At 32.8% G+C, this 19,711-nt stretch overlaps 1 protein-coding gene across 2 annotated transcripts in view; it reads left to right on the top strand.

Moving 5' to 3' along the window:
- Positions 1-19,711, top strand: part of LOC140438153 (ceramide synthase 5-like) — a 143,625-nt gene that overhangs the window by 25,263 nt on the left and 98,651 nt on the right. The window contains exon 1 of one of the 2 annotated variants that reach the window (XM_072527861.1): positions 15,501-15,741. The exons of the other annotated variant lie outside the window; for it this stretch is intronic. The gene's annotated coding sequence lies outside the window, so the exon portion shown is untranslated. Of the gene's footprint in view, positions 1-15,500; positions 15,742-19,711 lie in introns of those variants that run through there. 2 annotated transcript variants of the gene reach the window in all.

The raw sequence follows: 19,711 nt of genomic DNA, 5'->3' as shown, positions 1-19,711 counted from the left end.
GATGAGAAAAGTTTTGGTTGGGTACATCAATTTTTAGTTTGGCAGTAGCACACCAACGATTCACTTTTGAAAATGGTTCAATACTATCATCTTCTTCTTCTTTTTCTTCTTCTGGTTCCACTCTTATCGGAGATTGGAAATCATCAAGGCTATCCTGACCTTGTTTACAGCTGACCTAAAGAGTTCATTAGTAGTACAGCCAAACCACTCCCTCAAATTACGCAGCCATAACATTCTTCTACGGCCTGGATTCCGTTTTCCTTCTATTTTTCCTTGCATTATATTTTTAAGTAATGCGTATTTATGTCCTCTCATCACGTAACCCAAATATTCGAGTTTTCTTCGTTTGATCGTTGACAAAATTTCTGGGTATTTTCCTATCCTTCGCATCATTCACAATTTGTAACTTTCAACCCACAACCTTTCAACCTTTCAACCCACTTTAGCACCACATCTCGAAACTTTCAATATTTTTTATATTGTTCTGCTTGAGAGTCCAGGCCTCTACACCATTTAATAGCATGTTAAATACGTAGCCCCTTAGCATTCTTAATCGGAGAGGGATGCTTATATCTCTGTTGCAGAAGAATTTCCTCATCTTTATGAAGGTGGCCCTGGTAATTTCGATACGTATTTTTATTTCATTGTTTTGGTCTCCAGTTTCGTTTTTTGAAGTACCCAAGTATTCGTAACTTGATATTTTTTCAATTTGAATGCCGTTTATACTAATATGCGTTGGTTGTGTCATGTTCTTACTGAAGACCATATACTTAGTTTTTTTGATATTGATACTTATGCCATAATTGCTGCAGGCAATATTTATATTTGTAAGTAATTGTTGTAATCTATCTCGTATCTGTTACTGTCGAATGTCGTCTACTATTCTTGCAACTAGTACAGTGTCGTCTGCGTATCGAATATTATTTACAACCTCTCCATTGATTACGATTCCTTCGTTTGCTTGCAAAAGGGTTTCCTGGCAGATGCTTTCACTATAAACATTAAATGGCAGCGGTGATAAAGTGCGTCCCTGTCGTACTCCTCTACGTATTTCTATTGCTTGTGATATCTCATTTTCTATTTTGATGTTAGCTTTCTGATTCCAATATAGATTGAGAATTATTCGCATATCTTTATTATCTATGTACTTTCTTTCAAAAATGTCTTTTAGCTTATCATGGCGTACTATCGTAATTACTAATCGTAATTTGATGATATTGTGACCACATTGTTGTCCTTTTATTGTACAAAAAGTAGTAGACTTGTTTTGTCAAAGCGATGTTTAAAATATTCACGATTCTTCTTTTTCATTACAGCGGAAGGTAACAAAGGACATTTTCTCATACGATTGTCTCTTGCTGTGCCTGTTGCCCTAAAACCCATCTCTTTTAAAGTTTCTATCAAATTGTAACTACTAAAATAATTGTCAAAAAATACTTCGTGGTCAGTAGGTACATCAACGACATCAAGCATTTTTAGAACAACTTGTGATCCTAAAGGTAACGCTGCGACTTTTTTGATTTATCCACTGATGTTGCCATCCTTAAACCTCCATGAATAATTTACAATTAAAAAATAGAATCACCAAATTTAATTATTACCTCTTTTTGTACTTCCAATAAGGCGTGTTTAATACTAATTAAAAAAAAACTTAACTGTACTTAAATCTCGTAGTAAAAACGAATATATTTGGTAAAACGTATTCAAATAAGGCAATATTCGAGCAGGTGTTGTTTCAGCGACTACATTAACAGCCGTGTAACAATTCAAACTACTTTATTTCTCATTTTACCCACAATTTTGTGAATTAAATAGCAAATTTATGTTGTTATTTTCATTTGATAATTATTAATCAAAGCTGTTTCTTTAGTTTATTTAAAAAAATTTATTTTTATTCAACGTGTTAGTATGTTTATTACAGAGGCGAATAGGCCTGACATGTGCAGCATTTGGCAAATTAAGCCATATTCTAAAAAGTTTAATTCCCATGTGTCTCAAGCGAAAGGTTTATAACCAATGTGTTTTGCCTGTACAAACTTATGGAGCAGAGACTTTAACACTTACCCAAAAATCTGCGAATAAACTCAGAGTTACACAACGAGCCATGGAACGTGCAATGCTGAACGTGAGCCTTCAAGACCACATAACAAACCAACAAATCAGGGAAAGATCAGAAGTTCAAGACGTCATTGAAAGAACCACTTTAAGTGGAACTGGGTAGGGCAGTTAGCCAGACCACAAGATGGACGATGGACAGGACGTATTATGGAATGGAGGCCCAGAAACTATAAAAGAAGCCGAGGACGACCACCGACTAGATGGACCGACATATAAAACGTGTAGCAGGAAACTGGCTACAAGCGGCCCAGTGTAGAGAACACTGGAAAGAACTGAGGGAGGCCTATGTCCAGCAGTGGACGCGATTGGCTGATTGATGAAAGTGTGTTAGACAAAATAACATAATCAATATATGCACAGATATCCAAGCAGTCATGGGGATTCTTATAAGCCCTAAAATGTCTAGGCTAGTGTAGGAATGGCAACACAAACTCGACAGCTGAAAAACCTAGGACAATACTTTGGAATGACCTCTAACTCTGACTAATTTAAGAAAAACATAGACCAGAAAATACTAGTTTGTGTAATAGTCCTTGCACTACTGTCACAGTTAGTCAGTAATTAGTGATTATCCTTAATAATATTGCATTTTAGGCATTTCATATTGAATTTTGTAGACAAATATTATAAATTATGCAGTAATTACTTGCAAACATATACCGTAAATAATATTTAAATGTAAAAATTCTTTTTTTGAAATTCCAACTTAAATACCACGTATCTTAAAAAACATGACATCTCATCTGCTCTCATCTTATTTGCTCACTTACTAGTAAATTTAATTTTCCCTAATATTATTTCCTCTAGAAGACATCACACTCACCCTCCTCTGCTTCACCTGAAAGGATCTTTTTTTCAAGTAGTTGATAAACACAAATTATTAGAAGTAATATTCGATAAAAGACATACATGGAAAGATGAGATACAGAATACAAAAACAAACTGCCTAAATAGAATCAATATCTTAAAAACTCTAGCTCATCATCAATACATACAGAATACGCATACAGAACATTGATCCTCTCTAGGTGGGGTTACGGAAGCATTCTTTACATATCTGCTTCCGACACTCACCTTAAAAGTCTGAATACAATTCACAACAGTTCTTTACACATTAGCATCGGCGCCTTTAAATCAAGTCCTTCTGAAAGTCTTTATATCGAATCTTCAGAGCCTCCAATTTTTATAAGACGGCAAAGTTTACTACTGTCTTACTTTTCTAGAATATCCGCTAATCCAAAATCCCAGTAATTAAACTAATTAATACTCCCCACCCTGTCCAAGATAATATGCACCCTCGAGCACATTCTCTCTTACAAATTTTAAAAACTTTGCTAAAAGACACAGACCTAAAACTCACAACTCCGTTTACTACGTCTAGAATTCCCCAGTGAACCAAAAAGCTATTTACTGTCCTTACCAGCTAGAACCGATACAAAAAAGAAGAAACGCCTAGTGCTCTCTTGGTACAAACATTTGAGTTACTTGTACAGACACAGCGTTATGACAAAATTCTCAACACAGATGCCTCCAAAGAAGAACAGAGCATCGGCTGTGCAGTCAGTACCTCAAATACAATAGTAGCATCATATCGGCTTTCTCCCAGATGCAGTATATGTTTATACAGCCGAACTATACGGAATACTCAAGGAATTAGGCTCGCCGATTGCTAATGAGAAATCATTAGCAATATGCACCGATTTTCTCTCTGCAATTGACTCAATCAGAAATAGATACTCCATACATCCCATTGTACAGTGTATCCACACTACCTGCCAACAGCAGTCAAAAAATGGTGTTTCAATAACTATCATCTGGATACCATCCCATGTTGATATCAATGGAAATGGAAACAACGTACTAAGCACTTGACAAATACATTGGAACGTGCAAAATACAAAACTACGCACAATTCAACCAACTGTTACCTCCATCACCATGCCTCAAATGAGCAGAAAAGACAATATTATTATCAGAAGGCTCAGAATAGGTCACACTCGTCTTAGTCATGGATATCTGATGTCTTCTGAAAACCATCCTCGTTGTGAACATTGTAATGAGTCCTTAACAGTCCAGCACATATTACTAGATGTGTCCACTACAAACCTCAAAGGGACTACTACAACTTTCAAAATAATTTAAGTGATCTACTCGGTTCTACAAACATGTACAGTGCCATAACTCGTTTACTTAAAGACTGTCACCTTTACTACTTAGTGTAACTATATTAAGATGTTGCTAATGTATCCTAACTTGTATACATTGTGTAAAAGCCAAATGCAATAAATTCATTATTTAGGTTACTGTACATATTTATAAAAAATCCCGAAACACGTCAAATTTAAATTATAACTTGACATTCTTTAACGTGAAAATGCAACCCCTATTTTCAATCCCCTTAGAATGACAGGTACATCAGGTACAACCCCCAATTTTTAAAATGGGAAGTATAGGCTTGTGATATATCGTTTGAAAGGTCTTTTCATTCTCCATTCAAAAATGTTGTCGCTTTCAAGTTTATTAAGATTAATTAAGATAAAATAAATTAAAATCATGTGGTTACCGAAATTCGCTACAATACAATCAAAAACTAAAACGTAATACAAAACGTAATAAAATGTAGAACACGAAAAAGAACTATGAATATTAATGAAGTAGATGTTCAAAATGTTCACCGCGAACGTCTTGGCAACATCCTAATCTCAAATAAAACTGTCTTCTAACATTATTTAACATAACAGGCGTGATCGACCTAATCGCAAGCGTTATTCGTTCTTTTAAGTCATTTAAATCAAACGGTTTAGTTTTGTACACATAGCTCTTCACATATCCCCATAAAAAGAAATCTAATAATGTAAGATCAGGTGATCGCGCTGGCCATTCAATCGATCCTCCCTATCCACCGATTGGGAAATATTGTATCGAGGTACTGCCGGACATTAAGTTGGTAATGTGGTGGTGCTCCATCCTGCTGAAACCATATCGTATTCGCTAGAACTTAAGGGTTTCCTGGATCAGGATATAAATTTGCCAACGTTGGAATGACATCATTTTGAAGTAGTGCCAAATAATTGTTGCCATTCAAGTTGCCCTCAATGAAAAAGGGATCAATGATATTGTTTCCTAAAATCCCTGCCCAAACATTAACCTTTTGAGGGTATTGAGTGTGTTCTTCTCTCATCCAGTGAGGATTTTCCGTGGCCCAGTAGTGGCAATTTTGCCGAATAGCATGACCGTTAAGTGAAAAAGTACACTCATCAGAAAACATAACGTCTTCTAATTGAATAATATTGTTATCCAACATGTCCATCATTTGCTTGCAAAAAAAAGTTGTCCTATCAAAATCGTCTTCCATGAGCTCCTGAGTAGGTATCATCTTATAAGGATGCAATTTATTTTCTTTTAATATCGATATATTTTAATATCGTTTACTATCGATATATGGCTAGCATTGAATAGCATTGAATGTAGTGGATGCCTGTCTACTGGATGTATGTGGATTTTCCTGAAACTCAAGCAACACATCTAATTTGAGTTCAGCACTCAGTGAATTGGCAGCTGCTTTTTTATCTGCCTTACATGTCCAAACTCGCGAAACTGCTTCTCTATTTTACTTATTGCTCCTTGGGATATAGGCGGTAAATTAGGAAATTTCTCATGAAATAGGCGAGTTACTTCCTGTTGTGTTCGGGTGTTACCTTCGTAACCAATCATTTGTAAAACTGTTATTTTATGCATTTCCGTTAATCTAACCATTTTTCAGAATTGAATTGAACGAACTTTTTACTTAAATTAAAATACTGACAACTTAAATAAAACAATTTACTAATGCGTGTTAAAATAACGTTGCCACAGAAATTCTTTAAAGTTTTTTAATGGTTACCATCTAAAAACCACATTGCTATGGTTTTTGTTCACTTTCTCATTATCAAGACCTAAAACAAAAAAAAGTTTTGCGTATATTTTAGCGAATTTCGGTAACCACATGATTTTAATTTATTTTATCTTATTTAATCTTAATAAACTCGAAAGCGACAACATTTTTGAATGGAGAATGAAAAGACCTTTCAAACGATATATCACAAGCCTATACTTCCTATTTTAAATATTGGGGGTTGTACCTGTCATTCTAAGCGGGTTGAAGGTAGGGGTTGCATTTTCACGTTAAAGAATGTCAAGTTATAATTTAAATTTGAGGTGTTTCGGGATTTTTTATAAATATGTACAGTAACCTAAATAATGAATTTATTCCATTTGGCTTTTACACACTGTATAAATAGATTGTATATGTATGTAAACATAAACATATTGTTATAAACTTTGTACCAGTGTCAATTGCCGAGACACTTTAATTTAAAATAAAAAAAAATAATTTCCCTATTATCTCGTATTTCAGTACAACATATAACTTTGTTTTAAGAATCACGAATTAGTTGATGGCTCCTAATATAGATTATTAAATCAATCGTGCTCAAACAAATTTATTTTAGATCCTTTTGGATTAGTTATAATTATAAACGTTGATACTTACAAGAGGTTGAGCTATAAAATACATTTTAAATAAATTTGTTTAATTAAATAAATTTTAATTAAATGTCCGCAAACTGCATTTAAAAACAATTACAACCTATCCACTTCACAGAAAATCATTTTAATCAAATTAGAAAAACGGTTTTTCCATTAGATGAAAATTACCTGTTCCGGTATTACAGCTTTACTATCAATGTCTGGATGATAACGAAGTATTTTTTAGCTTAATGGGAATTTGATTTGCATTAAAAAAATTAACGTGAGAAGTTTTTAATAATCGTATTTAAATATGCGTTTTTATCTTGTCGACATATTTTTTGCTTTCGTGACAGTTGTAACAAAAATTGGAATTTGCTTAATAGACAAGGCGAAACGCTCGTGTTCGTTCGAAAAAATATTCCAATGAAATTTTTTTGCATATTCACTTTCATCAGATACCCCAAAATAAGATTCAAGGGGTCCCCAGGCGAAAAGTTGTTTACATTTTTTTATGTCATACTAGTTTATTATTGTGTTTTTATTGCTTAGTTACCAACTACGTAATAGTGTAGAGGAAAAGGTACAAATATGGGCTATGCTACTAATATGTAGTCAATAGCTTGACGACACTCTTAAGTCTAAGGCTATGGCTCCACGAGCGACAGATTGTCGCTAGCAGTAGCAGTAAAATTATGGCGGCAGTAAAGCAGTACAATCATGGCTCCACGAGCGACAGTTTACAGCGCGCATATCGCCGCGTTTTGGTCTTGTAGTGGCTCCATGAGTGTTAATATGACGCAGTTACAATCTTGTCCGTTTATATAATGTCCGTGCATATAGCATATAAAATAAATAAATAAGTAAAATAAATTCAGACCGATAATACAATAATATAGTATAGATAATCTATCATTTCAACAAAAAGTTGCTTTAATATTGGCATTGTGCCGTCAACGTAAGGTTAAAAAACAACGGAAATGGTAGATTCATTCTGTTCTAGTGCCTAGACAGACAGAGGGAAAATTTTTTCTTTTACACAACAAATTAAATGAATATCCTGACAAGTTTTTTGAATATTACGGGATGTCTGTCTTCTTTTAATTTTTTATTATGTGAAATAGAAGATGTCATACGAAAACAGGATACATTAATGCGTGATAGCCTAAGCCCACATCTAACTTGCTTTTTATGTTAAAATAATTTAAAAAATTCTGATGCGACATAAAATCTGCTTTGTTGCATTATTTTATTTATGAATCACGCCAAGCTATCGAAAACGAAACATTAGTACTGAAGGATAATAAAATTTTACTATAAACAATAATTATTAAAATTTTATTTATATGACATGATTAGACAACCACTTATATAGAAATGAATCACCAGTTCGAAGAAGGAAATCCAAAAAATAGATTTTCGGGAAATCAATAAAAACTGTTTATTCTCTCTATTTAACTTTTTCTTGTTTAATAATGTATCTATTATAAAGTACAGTTTGATACGGTTAATTGGGACTGAAAAAAAAAACCATCCATTGATTTTTGTTATCTAGAATACCGATAAAGAAAATATTGGATTTATTTCTTTCTTAGAACTTATAATTTTTTCTTACGATTTTAGACACAAAATTGTATGAAAAAACTTTAAAGTAATTTATAAAAACAAAGAAACAACTTAACAAATACAGAGAAATAAACAAACAAGAACAAAAATATCCGATTAAATGGCAATTACCGCTACAAGCGACAAATTACTGCTAGTGGAGCCACAAACGCGCTGCAAATTACTGCTAAAAAATATGTCCGGATCTATTTGAATGCGACACGACCTTGACGACGCGTCTCGGTCTCGAAACGAAGCGACAATCTACAGCGCGTGGAGCCACTCAGTATCACTGCTGTTCTTTTCATTTATCAAGCTACATTTTACTGCTACTGCTAGCAACAATCTGTCGCTCGTGGAGCCATAGCCTAACATAATAACTAATAAAGCTTACAGTAACCTAGGTCCAGTGACCGTTGAAACAATCACATGTTACTGTTGACGCTGTTCAAGAAATTTTTAGGTATGTTTTTATTTCAATTTTTTTTTCGGTGAAAACTAAGAATAAATTTAATATTTTATCACACATCGTAAGCGAAAGGCTGATATTTTTATAATATTTTCGACTTTTTCTTTTAATTTGTGTTGCATTTCAGTTATTAATATTTGAAAATATGTTTGGTTATGTTGCGATATGGGTTAGCGTGGTGCTACAAATATAAGCTAGTCCATATTTGTGTGGTGCTACAAATATGAGCTAGCCCATATTTGTATCAGTTTAGTCTACAGGGTTTTTTTTTCGGAATGCCTAAAAAAGTATTTTAAGTCCAAAATAACGAAAGTCCTGGGATCCAGATAGCATGAAATCTGCTATTCAAGCTGTGACAGATAAAACGATGCGTACATTAAAAGCAGCTAAAACTTATAATGTCCCGAGATCGACAGTACAACGGTTAGCACAAATGACTGAACTGCGTCCAGATGAAAGCAGTACTTAAGAAACTGGGAAGAGGAACTATTCTTGGCCCAGATTTAGAAAAATGTTTGGTGGAACTATATCCTTCAAATGGAAGCAAAATTCTATGGTTTAACGCGGACTGATATCAAATGAATGGCATTTAATCTGGCTGAATCAAATGGATTAAATCATCTCTTTATGCAGTTAAAAAAAGCTGATAAGGGTTGGCTGGGTTTGTTCTTGGCGCGTCATAAAAATACATTGGCTTTAAGGAGACCAACTCGAACGTCTTTTGGACGGGCAGCTAGCTTTAACAAAGAGAATGTTCAAATATTTTTTGATCATCTGGAAAAAGCATTTGACAAATACAATTTTTCTAGTAATCAGGATTACAATGTAGATGAAACAGGCCTAACCATTGTGCAAAATAAAATTGCAGCAATAGTGGGGCGCAAAGGAAAGAGACAAATCGCATTACTGACATCGGCTGAGAGAGGATCATTGATCACTTTAATTGCATGTATGAGTGCTGGAGGGAATTTTTATCCCACCCATGTTAATCTTCCCAAGAAAGAACATGAATGTGCAACTCATGAAAGGTACTCCTCCTGGATCAATATCAGACGTTCATCCTAGTGGTTGGATGCAGTCTAATTTATTTACACACTTCATAGATACCGTTAAACCCTCTAAAGAGTTTCCTGTACTTCTTATATTTCATGGAAACTACAGCCGTACTCGCAATTTACATGTCATCAATGTGGTAAGGGAAAATAACATAGTTATAATTTCATTACCTCCACATTCAACACACAAACTGCAACCGCTAGACAAAACTATGGAACTTATGGAAAGGCTCAAGGCATACTATAGCAAAGAAATCAGGCAACGGTTAAGTCATAATAACCGCGCCCTCTCAGTTTGATATTGGAGAACTTTTTGGCAAAGCAAACCTTAAAAGCCAAACTGGAGAAACTGCTGTAAATGGATTCCGCGCCACTGGAATTTATCCATCGAATAAGACTGTGTTCTCAGATGCAGATTTTATTGCTGCAGAAATTGAGAGTAACAACCACAGCCATGTAGAACCGCAAACTATTGAACCTGCTATCCTACCAAAAACGCCAGAAGCCAGCAACATCAGTGAACCAGGTCCTTATGGTTTGTAGAAGTTTGTAAGTCCGCAAGCTATTGAACCTGCTATCCTACCAAAAGCACCAGAAGCAAGCAACATTAGAGAACCAGATCCTTCTGGTTTGCAGAAGTTTGTAAGTTCATTTGAAATATCGCCAGTGCCGTCTATTAGGAAAAAATCTGCAAATCGTGGTAGAAAATCATCGAAATCAACGGTAATAACTTCTTTACCTTAAAAGGAAGCATTAGACCAGCAAAACAGCAAAAAGAAATTAAATGTACAAGCAGTAAAACAACACATTACGGCTAAGTCTACTAGGGAGGTGACAAAAAAAAATTAAAAACAAGTCAGAGAGGCGGCATAAAAAGGAAATCGAAAGTTCTTCTGACAACGATAGTGAGCAGGAATTTCAACCAGCTGATGAAGATATCGATTTGGAAGAGATTCCTGGTGTAACGGATCAGGAAAATACGGATGTAAATTGTATTTTCTGTGACGGAAAATTTTGTGAGGATTATCGAGGTGAAAAATGGATTCAGTGCCTTATGTGCAACTTGTGGGCACATATAGATTGTTCTGGTGCAGAAAGAGACGAATATGTGCGTGAATATTGTACATAAAAAATTATAAAATAAAAATAAAAATATTTTTACTAGAGGCCAATATTTATATCACCTTTCTGTTTCTTACTTAAATGACACCGTGAGTATTTTTATGACATTACACAAAAAAATATCTTACTAGGCAGAAAAACGGACTAGCACAAAATAGCAAAACAATTCTATATGCCAATTATGTAATTTGAACTTTTTCGATTAAAAAATAGTCAAGATATCAGCAATCAATAAAATGGTAGCCCATAATTGTACCCTCTTCTCTACTTTATGCCCGCGCGGGCGTAAAGATGCAAACAAAAAGAAAACTTATTAGAAACATCTTTATTTAACATTTCAAAACATTATTTAGAATTCACATAAAACTGGCAATTCTGAAAGGATCCGGTGATATTTAGATTACATCAACAATTTAAAACTGAAAAAAACGCAAAATTATCATTTTCAAGACTCAAAAACACAATTAAAAAATATTAATTTTGAATCTACCTAGAGCCTTAATTTAAGTTTAAATCTTATTCTATCATTTTCAGCTAAGTATTTTAAGCTTATTTAATTTTAAAACTTTGTTTTTTGATGATTAATGAAGAGTGTATGACAGGACAGGCGCTAGGGCTGCGGCGTAATAAGAGAGAGAAACAAGGTCTGTGACACAAATTTTTGCTGATTTGATATCTCATTGTACAAAGAGCACCCGCCCTGCCATGCGCGTCTTATCAACAATTAAAAACAATGTTTTAAAATAAAATGAGCCTTGAATTTTCATCGAGAGCTGATATAAGAAGACTTGAACTTGAATTTAGGCACTTAATGATTTTAAAAATAATATTGTTTTGTGGTTTTGTGCCAAGAAAATCGTAATTGTGTATTTTTAGTTTTAAATTATTTATTAACTCTAAAAATATCATATCATACCAGAGAAAACTTAAAACATATCTTGTTTGTTCATAATGATCTAAAAAACCTAAAATAAATGAGCCTAATGAACCGCGAATGGCAGGGCGATCATTTGTACAATAAAAATTCAAACTGGCAAAAATTTGTGCCATAGATCTTGTTTCTCTCTCTTATCACGCCGCAGCCCGAGCACCCGCCCTATCATAAGCGCTACACAAACGATTAAAAATCAATGCTTTAAAATTTAATAAGCCCAAAATTCTTATCGTTAAATAATAGAACAAGGTTTGAACTTAAATTTATGTCTTTGGTAAATTCAAATATAATATTTTTTAGTTGTATTTTTAAGTCTTGAAAATAGTAATTTTGTGATTTTTCAGTTTTAAATTGTTTGTAACTCAAAAACGATCAAGTTTAGAGAAAAAATACAACAGATATTTTGGTCAAAATAGTCCAAAAAAAATAATAAAAAAATTTTCCGAGCCACAAAAATTAATTGTTACAATGTATTAAAAAAAAACTTTTCGCGTGGGCGACCTCCTGAACCTTATTTTGGGGTACCTCATGAAAGTGATTATGCAAAAACCTCTCATGGAAATATTTTTCCGAACGATCCCGCACTTTTCGCCATGTCTATATGTGATACTTTACTCATAGTTCGAATTTTCAGTTAATTAGTACATCATTAAGGAACTAATCGAATTTATATTTGAAATTTAGGCCAGTCTTTGAGTAATAATGTCTCAAAAATTTACTGATTTTTAAATTTATTCCATTTGTGATCAGAATTTTGTATACGTTCAAACCTCTTGTCATATTATTTTTCCCCTAAGGTTTAGGCATTTTAATATTATGATTTTTGAAACCTCAAACTTCTACTGATGAAAAGTTGATAGACAGTATGTGTGATTGCTGGTATTATAGTAATATTTTACTTTTCATCTTAAGGATCGACACTCAGATTTATTCCACGTTGGATAGAAAACTGCTGAAGTAAAAATAATATTTTTTCTTTTTTGACATTTTTATACAAAATTAAATACTTGTCTCCTGTTTCCTGTTCTCGTTTGCGCTTGTTTGTGCTGTTACGCCTGCCTGCTATCTCTTTTAGGTCATCGTGCCATCTCGTTTGGTCGTACTATTCTTCTTTTCCATCCCAAGGCTTGCGTTTGATGATTTCTTCCTTCCATTTGTTGTCTTTTATTCTTGGGATATGTAGTATCATTTTAGCTTTGAGTTTTTTTCTGTTACATCATCATTTATTTTTTTCTCTCTTATTTTGTCATTGATAATTCTGTCATTTAGAATAAATCTTACCATTTTGTTATCCATTGATCTTTGTGCAACTTCTACTTTGTTTACCATTTATTTTGTTAGTGTCTTTCTTTACGCTCCGGAGATTATCTGGCAATATACTTTAATCGAACAGTGTTTTTCTTATCATATATTTTGTTTTTTTCATATTCGTCTTAAGACCTACATCTGTTGATTTTTCTTTTAGCTCTATTTCCTTTATGAACATGGTAAAAAAAGCAATAATTATAATGAAGGTAGGAAAAACTAATAGTGAATTAACATAATGTAACTCATTCACTCTACTTTTTACTTACACTAATATTATTTAAAAACTTATTTCTAACGGCTAAGCAGACAAATAAAGCAGTTCTCAATTGAGCAGAAGCTACTCATTAGCTGATTGATACCATCAAATTTAGGAAAATACCATGTCTTGGACATAAAATGGCAGAAAAAAAAATATAATACTTCAACTTCAACTGATTATGATATTTATTTAAATCGAAGGATGCAGGGGAATTGATATAAAACAAGCCTTATGGTTGAAGGATCTCAGATAATGGACCGAAATACGAAGAGAAATACGAAAGTCGGGAACACTTTTGCATTACCAATAGTTTGTAAAGATAGCTGATTTTATTGCAGTTTTAAGCGATAACGTCCACATTTCTATTTTTGTGCATTTATATTTAGCATTTTCAATATATCAGCATGATTTAGACCAAAATGAAATAGTAGAAAACGAGAAAATTATGAAAAGCTGGGAGAAATTCGAAAATAACATAATTAACTTACAGAAAGCAACAAACAAAAAAAGGCATACAACCAATATAAACTAATTAGAAATGAAACATATACTTTAGTTAGCCAAATAAAAAGGGAATACTGGCAGAGTGAGAAATATCGAGAATGATCAAATAAAAAAATAAAAGAACTAATAAAAACAAAACACATTCAGAAGGAAACATGGGTAGACTACTTTCGATCCTTATTTGGTAAAGGTGGCAATAATGAATCACCAATATCAGAGGTGATGGCTAATGAAGAAATAAGTATTGAGGAGGAAGAGGTAAAGGAAGCAGTAACGAAATTAAAAAACAGAAAATCACATGAGTAAGAACTAAAGAAAGTACTCAGTAAGAACTAAAAAAGGATATCAAATGGAAGAAAAACAACTTAAACAACAAAAAAAATCTGCTATGCAGACAATGTAAAAATATTCTCTCAAAGTGAAGATGATTTACAACGTATGATGCACCAATTTAATATAACCGCCAGAAAAAACCGCCTCGAAACAGAAGTAAAAAACCAAGTGAATACAGCAAATAGAGCCACAGGTTGCCTAAATGAAACAATTTAAAAAAATAAGGGGAAACTAATGAAAGGTAGAATTTATAAGACAGTCATCAGACCAATAATGACATACGCGGCAGAAACACGACCTGACACAAAGGGGATAAACAAAAAAATGTTAGAAACAGCAGAGATGAAAACACTTAAAAAAATTGATGGTAAAACACTATGGGACTGAGCTAGGAGTACAAATATACGACGATGTACAAATATATGTAGATGTAAGGTGAAGAGCATCAAGGACTGGATGATGGATGATGGAGGACCACGAAAACGATGGAACGACAATTTACTGAAGGTTTATTAAAAAACAGACAGTAATGTCTACATAAAAAGAAGACGAAGAAAAGAATTTAGTCTATACTTTCGTTAAAGTAGAAACTGGCAATTACTTTTATATGATAGGCGTTTTGTAGACGGGAATTTAAAGAAGATGGACAGAAAATGTTCTCAATATCACATTTGTTTCTACATAGTTTATTTAAAATACGCTAATCACATATAGACTGAAAGGTCGTATATCAACCACCGATACAAAAATGGATATGTTTCTCATTTCTTTATTTGCAATGTAGATAAGATACTAATATTCTTTGTATATATATATACCTATATAATACCTACATTACTAATATATATATATATATATATATATATATATATATATATATATATAAGAAGCATATAAATTTTGCGAAAGCTTGATATAAGAACAAAGAGTTTCACTTTCCTGCCCTATTAATGACTGCAACCTCAAAATAAAACTTTATTTTATATATATATATATATATATATATATATATATATATATATATATATATATATATGTATATATATATGTATATATATATATATATATATATATATATATATATATATATATATATATATATATATATTAATAATATTAAAATATAAGTTTTAAAAATGTTTAAAGGCTTAAATTTGTATATAAAATGAATACCGTATGAAATAACAACAGTTTTACTGGAAAAAATATTGACAGGAGATTTTCACGGACTGGCCTAAGGCGTATTAGACTTAATTTCACCCAAACGTGACCAGATTCTGTAGGTAGGTTTATTAAAAAATTAGATCAACAAAACACTCATCACGTAAACTTGCAAAATGCAATTTAAACTTGACATATAGAAGGGTTAGATTAAAATTGGATTGTGTATAATAAAATTTATCTTCAACACAGATCAAAGAATAAAAGACAGTCAGTTGTTAGTTTTTTTTATATAATTTAGCTATTTTTGTTCTAAACTGTTGTTGTGAGGTGTATATTGTTGTATCATCTTAGATCTTTCAAGTAGGTAAGTAATGGCATATTTTAAACATCTAATATTTACGGAAATGTATTTAACTTTGCAAGATTTTACATGTATACTTGATAAGTTATTAACGATGACTCAACAAAACAAAAGTTTTATATCTGCATATGTAAAACGAATTATATAAATTTCAAATTATATATATATATATATATATATATATATATATATATATATATATATATATTCAGGGATTCTACAGTATTCACTGCCTGCCCTCGCTCAATCTCTTCCATCTCTCTCTGTTGTCCCATTATCCATCGTTTAGGCCTCTCCTACTCATGGCGTAGTCTCCTTCGTTCCTCCAGGATTTTTTGGGTCGTCCTCTTTTCCTCCTTCCTATGGGCCTCCATTCGGTTATTCTCTTTATTCATCTGCTGTCACTAGTTCTTCTTACATGTCCGTACCACTTTTTACTCTTACAGTCCACTCTTACCACTCTTACAGTCTTTTTTGTTCTATATATGTTAGTATGTCTGTTTCTATTGATGTTCTTTGCTTTATTTTGTCATTACTTCTCATATCCATTCTTGTTACTCTGCAGCAACTTCGCAAGCATTCCATCTCTGTTGCTACTATCTTACTGCTGTTTTTCTTGTTTATGATCCAATTTTTAGCCCCATATGTCATAATACTTCGCGCTAATGTTTCATACATCTGTGTTTTTGTCTTCATATTTAGGTGGCTATCCCACCATACTGAGTTAAGTTGTCGGATTACTGTTCTTTTTTTGTCCTAATCTTTGTGTAATTTCTTCCTCTGTTGTTGCCTTTTTCGTGATTATAAACCACAAGTATTTGAATTTATCCTTTCCTTTGATTGTTACGTTGTCATCAATCTGTAGATCTTCTATGTCTTCTTCACTTGTAGATAGGTACTCTGTTTTCGCGAGGTTAATATCTAGGCCAGCCTTGGTATATTCTTCTTGTAGTTTTTTCATGATGTAGCTGAGGTCGTCTTGCGCAATCACTACTTGATCGTCTGCAAAGCAACGTATTCGTTCCGTACCGGTACTCCCATGCCTTCGCATTTTCTTTTTTATGTAGTCAACGCTTTCTCTAAGTATATTTTAAATAGGGTTGGAGATGTGGAACAACCCTGCAACAGCCCTTTTGTTGTGGTGAAGTTTCCTATGATTCTTGTTTCCATTTTAATGGACACTTTATTTTCTTAATACAGAGTTTTTGTAGATTCTATGAGTTCCGTCTGTATTTCTAATTTGTACATTGCCTCCCATAGTTCTGACCTTAGTACAGAGTTTCTTGATACAGAGGACCTTTCTCAGGTCCACAAATGCCAAATGTATAACTCTATTTTTGGCGTTTTTCTCTTCCAACAGTTGTTCCAATGTGTATATGTGGTCTATGTATGATCTTCCTTCCGTGAAGCCTGCCTGATCCTCCCCGATTTTATCTTTTATCGCTTGCTCTATCTTTTCTTGCAATCTATTTCTATATAATCTTCCTATTGATGATATTACGCTTATTCCTCTGTAGTTTTCGCATCGTTTTCTATTTCCTTTCTTAAATATACATGTCATATATGCCTCCGTCCATTCCTTTGGGAGCTGTTCTGCATTGGCTTTCTGAAATATCCATTGTATCATCCGGTGTAATTTTTTTTTATCCGTATTTTATAAGCTCAGGTGAGATGCCTCCAGGTCCCGGTGCTTTCTTATTTTTGATTGCTTTTATGGCCGTTCTCATTTCCCTATCTGTTATTTCTATTTCTTGTTGTGGGGATCTGCTTCGTCTTCGTCTGTTTTCTTTTTCAATGAATTGTGGTCTTTGTTCTGTTAACAGTCCCTTGTAATATTTCTTCCATTCTTTGTCCTGTATATTTCCCAATTTAATTTTTTCTTTTGAGTTTTGTTTCAATCATCTCAGTACTTTCCATGACTTCGAGGTTCTTGTACACTCCTATGTATGTTTCAATATTTAAGCAGGTTCTTCCCCATTCTTCATTATTTTGTTGTTTTATTTATTTTTTCACTTCTCTATCTTTTTCTCTATATCCTTTGTAAACTTTATCGTTGTTTGTAGACATCCATTTTCTGTATAGTTGCTTTTTTTCTTCAATTATTCTTTTTGTTGGTTCATTTTTTTCATAATAGTGCTGTTAATTTGTTATATGTTCTTTTTCTCCAAGGGCTTTGAATGCTGCTTGTTTTATACTCGCCTTTATATGCTCGTATATTTCTTCGATGTTGCCGTATCTAAATTCTATTAATTTTTGGTCTAGACGTAGACGCAGACTTTAAATTTCAAATTAAAAACCTGAAAAATACTAGATCTGATGAAGTTCCAGGTTTTATCACAACATTTATAATTGATGTATATATTTTGTCTTTTTTTAGTCCATATAATCTGATGTTTAATATATTTAGTTGCCTGATAGCTCATTCTACATATTTATTTATACATTTCTTAGCTCTAGGTACAAAATGGTAGTACATACATTTTTTAAAAATTTTTTAATACAAGTAGTAATACCAAACAAATTGTTGTAAGCCACTGGAAGGCCAAGTGTATCATTTAATATATGAATAAGTATCATAATGTCTTGGAATTTAGTGCCTCCAATTTTAAAACTCTACTTTAGCCGCTTTCTAAAGCGAATAATCAGTTTGTCTTTGTTAATTCCACTAGATATTTATTAATCGATTTTTCTTTATGTGTTAAAATTTTCTTTCCTATTTTTTTGTGGCTCTATTTTCGTCATCAGCAGATTAAGAAGGCTGCCATTTTTTCTAAGTATTTTGAAAATATTATTATCACAATTTTTAAATTCAATTTACTTTTGAATCTAAAAACAAAATTTTTTGCACTAAATGTAATTTTATTTCCTAAAAAGCAATAAATTTTAAATGACATAAATAACTTTCCAATATAGAATTTTTTAATTCCCAGCAACAATGTCACCATATAACAACTGAACGATTATTCACATAACCGAGAGGGCGCACAAAATCGCTTAAATAAAACGCCCGTTTGAAATGTGCACCTTTTAATATACACGATAAAACTCCAATAATGCAGCTATTTTGACGATTCGAAATTTACAATCAAATAAAAACGCACCCCCATAACTCATAATAATCCCGAATCGAACTGGCAACATTTCAAACTGCCTCATCGTACAATACTCGAATAAGGCCTCTCAAAAATATATCGGAAAAATAACTAATAAACTGAATTTCATTATACGACAATCCGTATTTTTTACGAGCCCGTCCCGGAAAAAACAACACTGAAAAAATTGAAACGCTCTTCATACAGAATCAGTCCATTTTTTGATTTATTCCGTCAACATGCATATTTTCCGCAACGACCACAAACGCTTACTAATGAATATTTGTTCTTTTTAACTTAGGCTGTGAAACACAAAAGATTTTCTATTTTCTTGCTGTTAGTTGGCATTGTAACAATGAGAACCATTGTCACGGATATCGCGATGTTCCAAGTATGAATGACATATAAATCTTTCGTGGTTAAAGTACAGTACAAAATTCATAGATTATTAGTCATTATTATTATTCATTGTGTTTTATCCCTATATAATGAAATCGATTTTTCCAATTACACTTTACAACAATTCTATCGACTTCCCATTTATACGAATCATCGCTGTTTGTAGCCAATATATTGGCGGCAAACAGCCATTTAATTTTTCAATGACCCTGACGTCGCGGCCATTAACTCCTTAATCTCTTAATATTTTAATTAACGTGTCATGATGTACTATATCAAATTATGCCTTTTATAATCAATTAAAATGGTAAAGACACCTTTACTTTGACCTTGACATTTCTGTAGCAAAACATTCAGTGCAGAAAATGTTTCTCTAGTTGCGAAGCCTTCTCCAAATCCAAACTGCGTTCCATTTTAATCTTCTTCACACTTATTTTTTACTCTACTGTGCATGATACGTAGAAATAATTGCAAAGTGTGAC

Source organism: Diabrotica undecimpunctata, chromosome 4 (genome assembly GCF_040954645.1).
Source record: "Diabrotica undecimpunctata isolate CICGRU chromosome 4, icDiaUnde3, whole genome shotgun sequence".
Taxonomy (NCBI): domain Eukaryota; kingdom Metazoa; phylum Arthropoda; class Insecta; order Coleoptera; family Chrysomelidae; genus Diabrotica; species Diabrotica undecimpunctata.
This window is presented reverse-complemented; position numbering and strand designations above follow the sequence as displayed.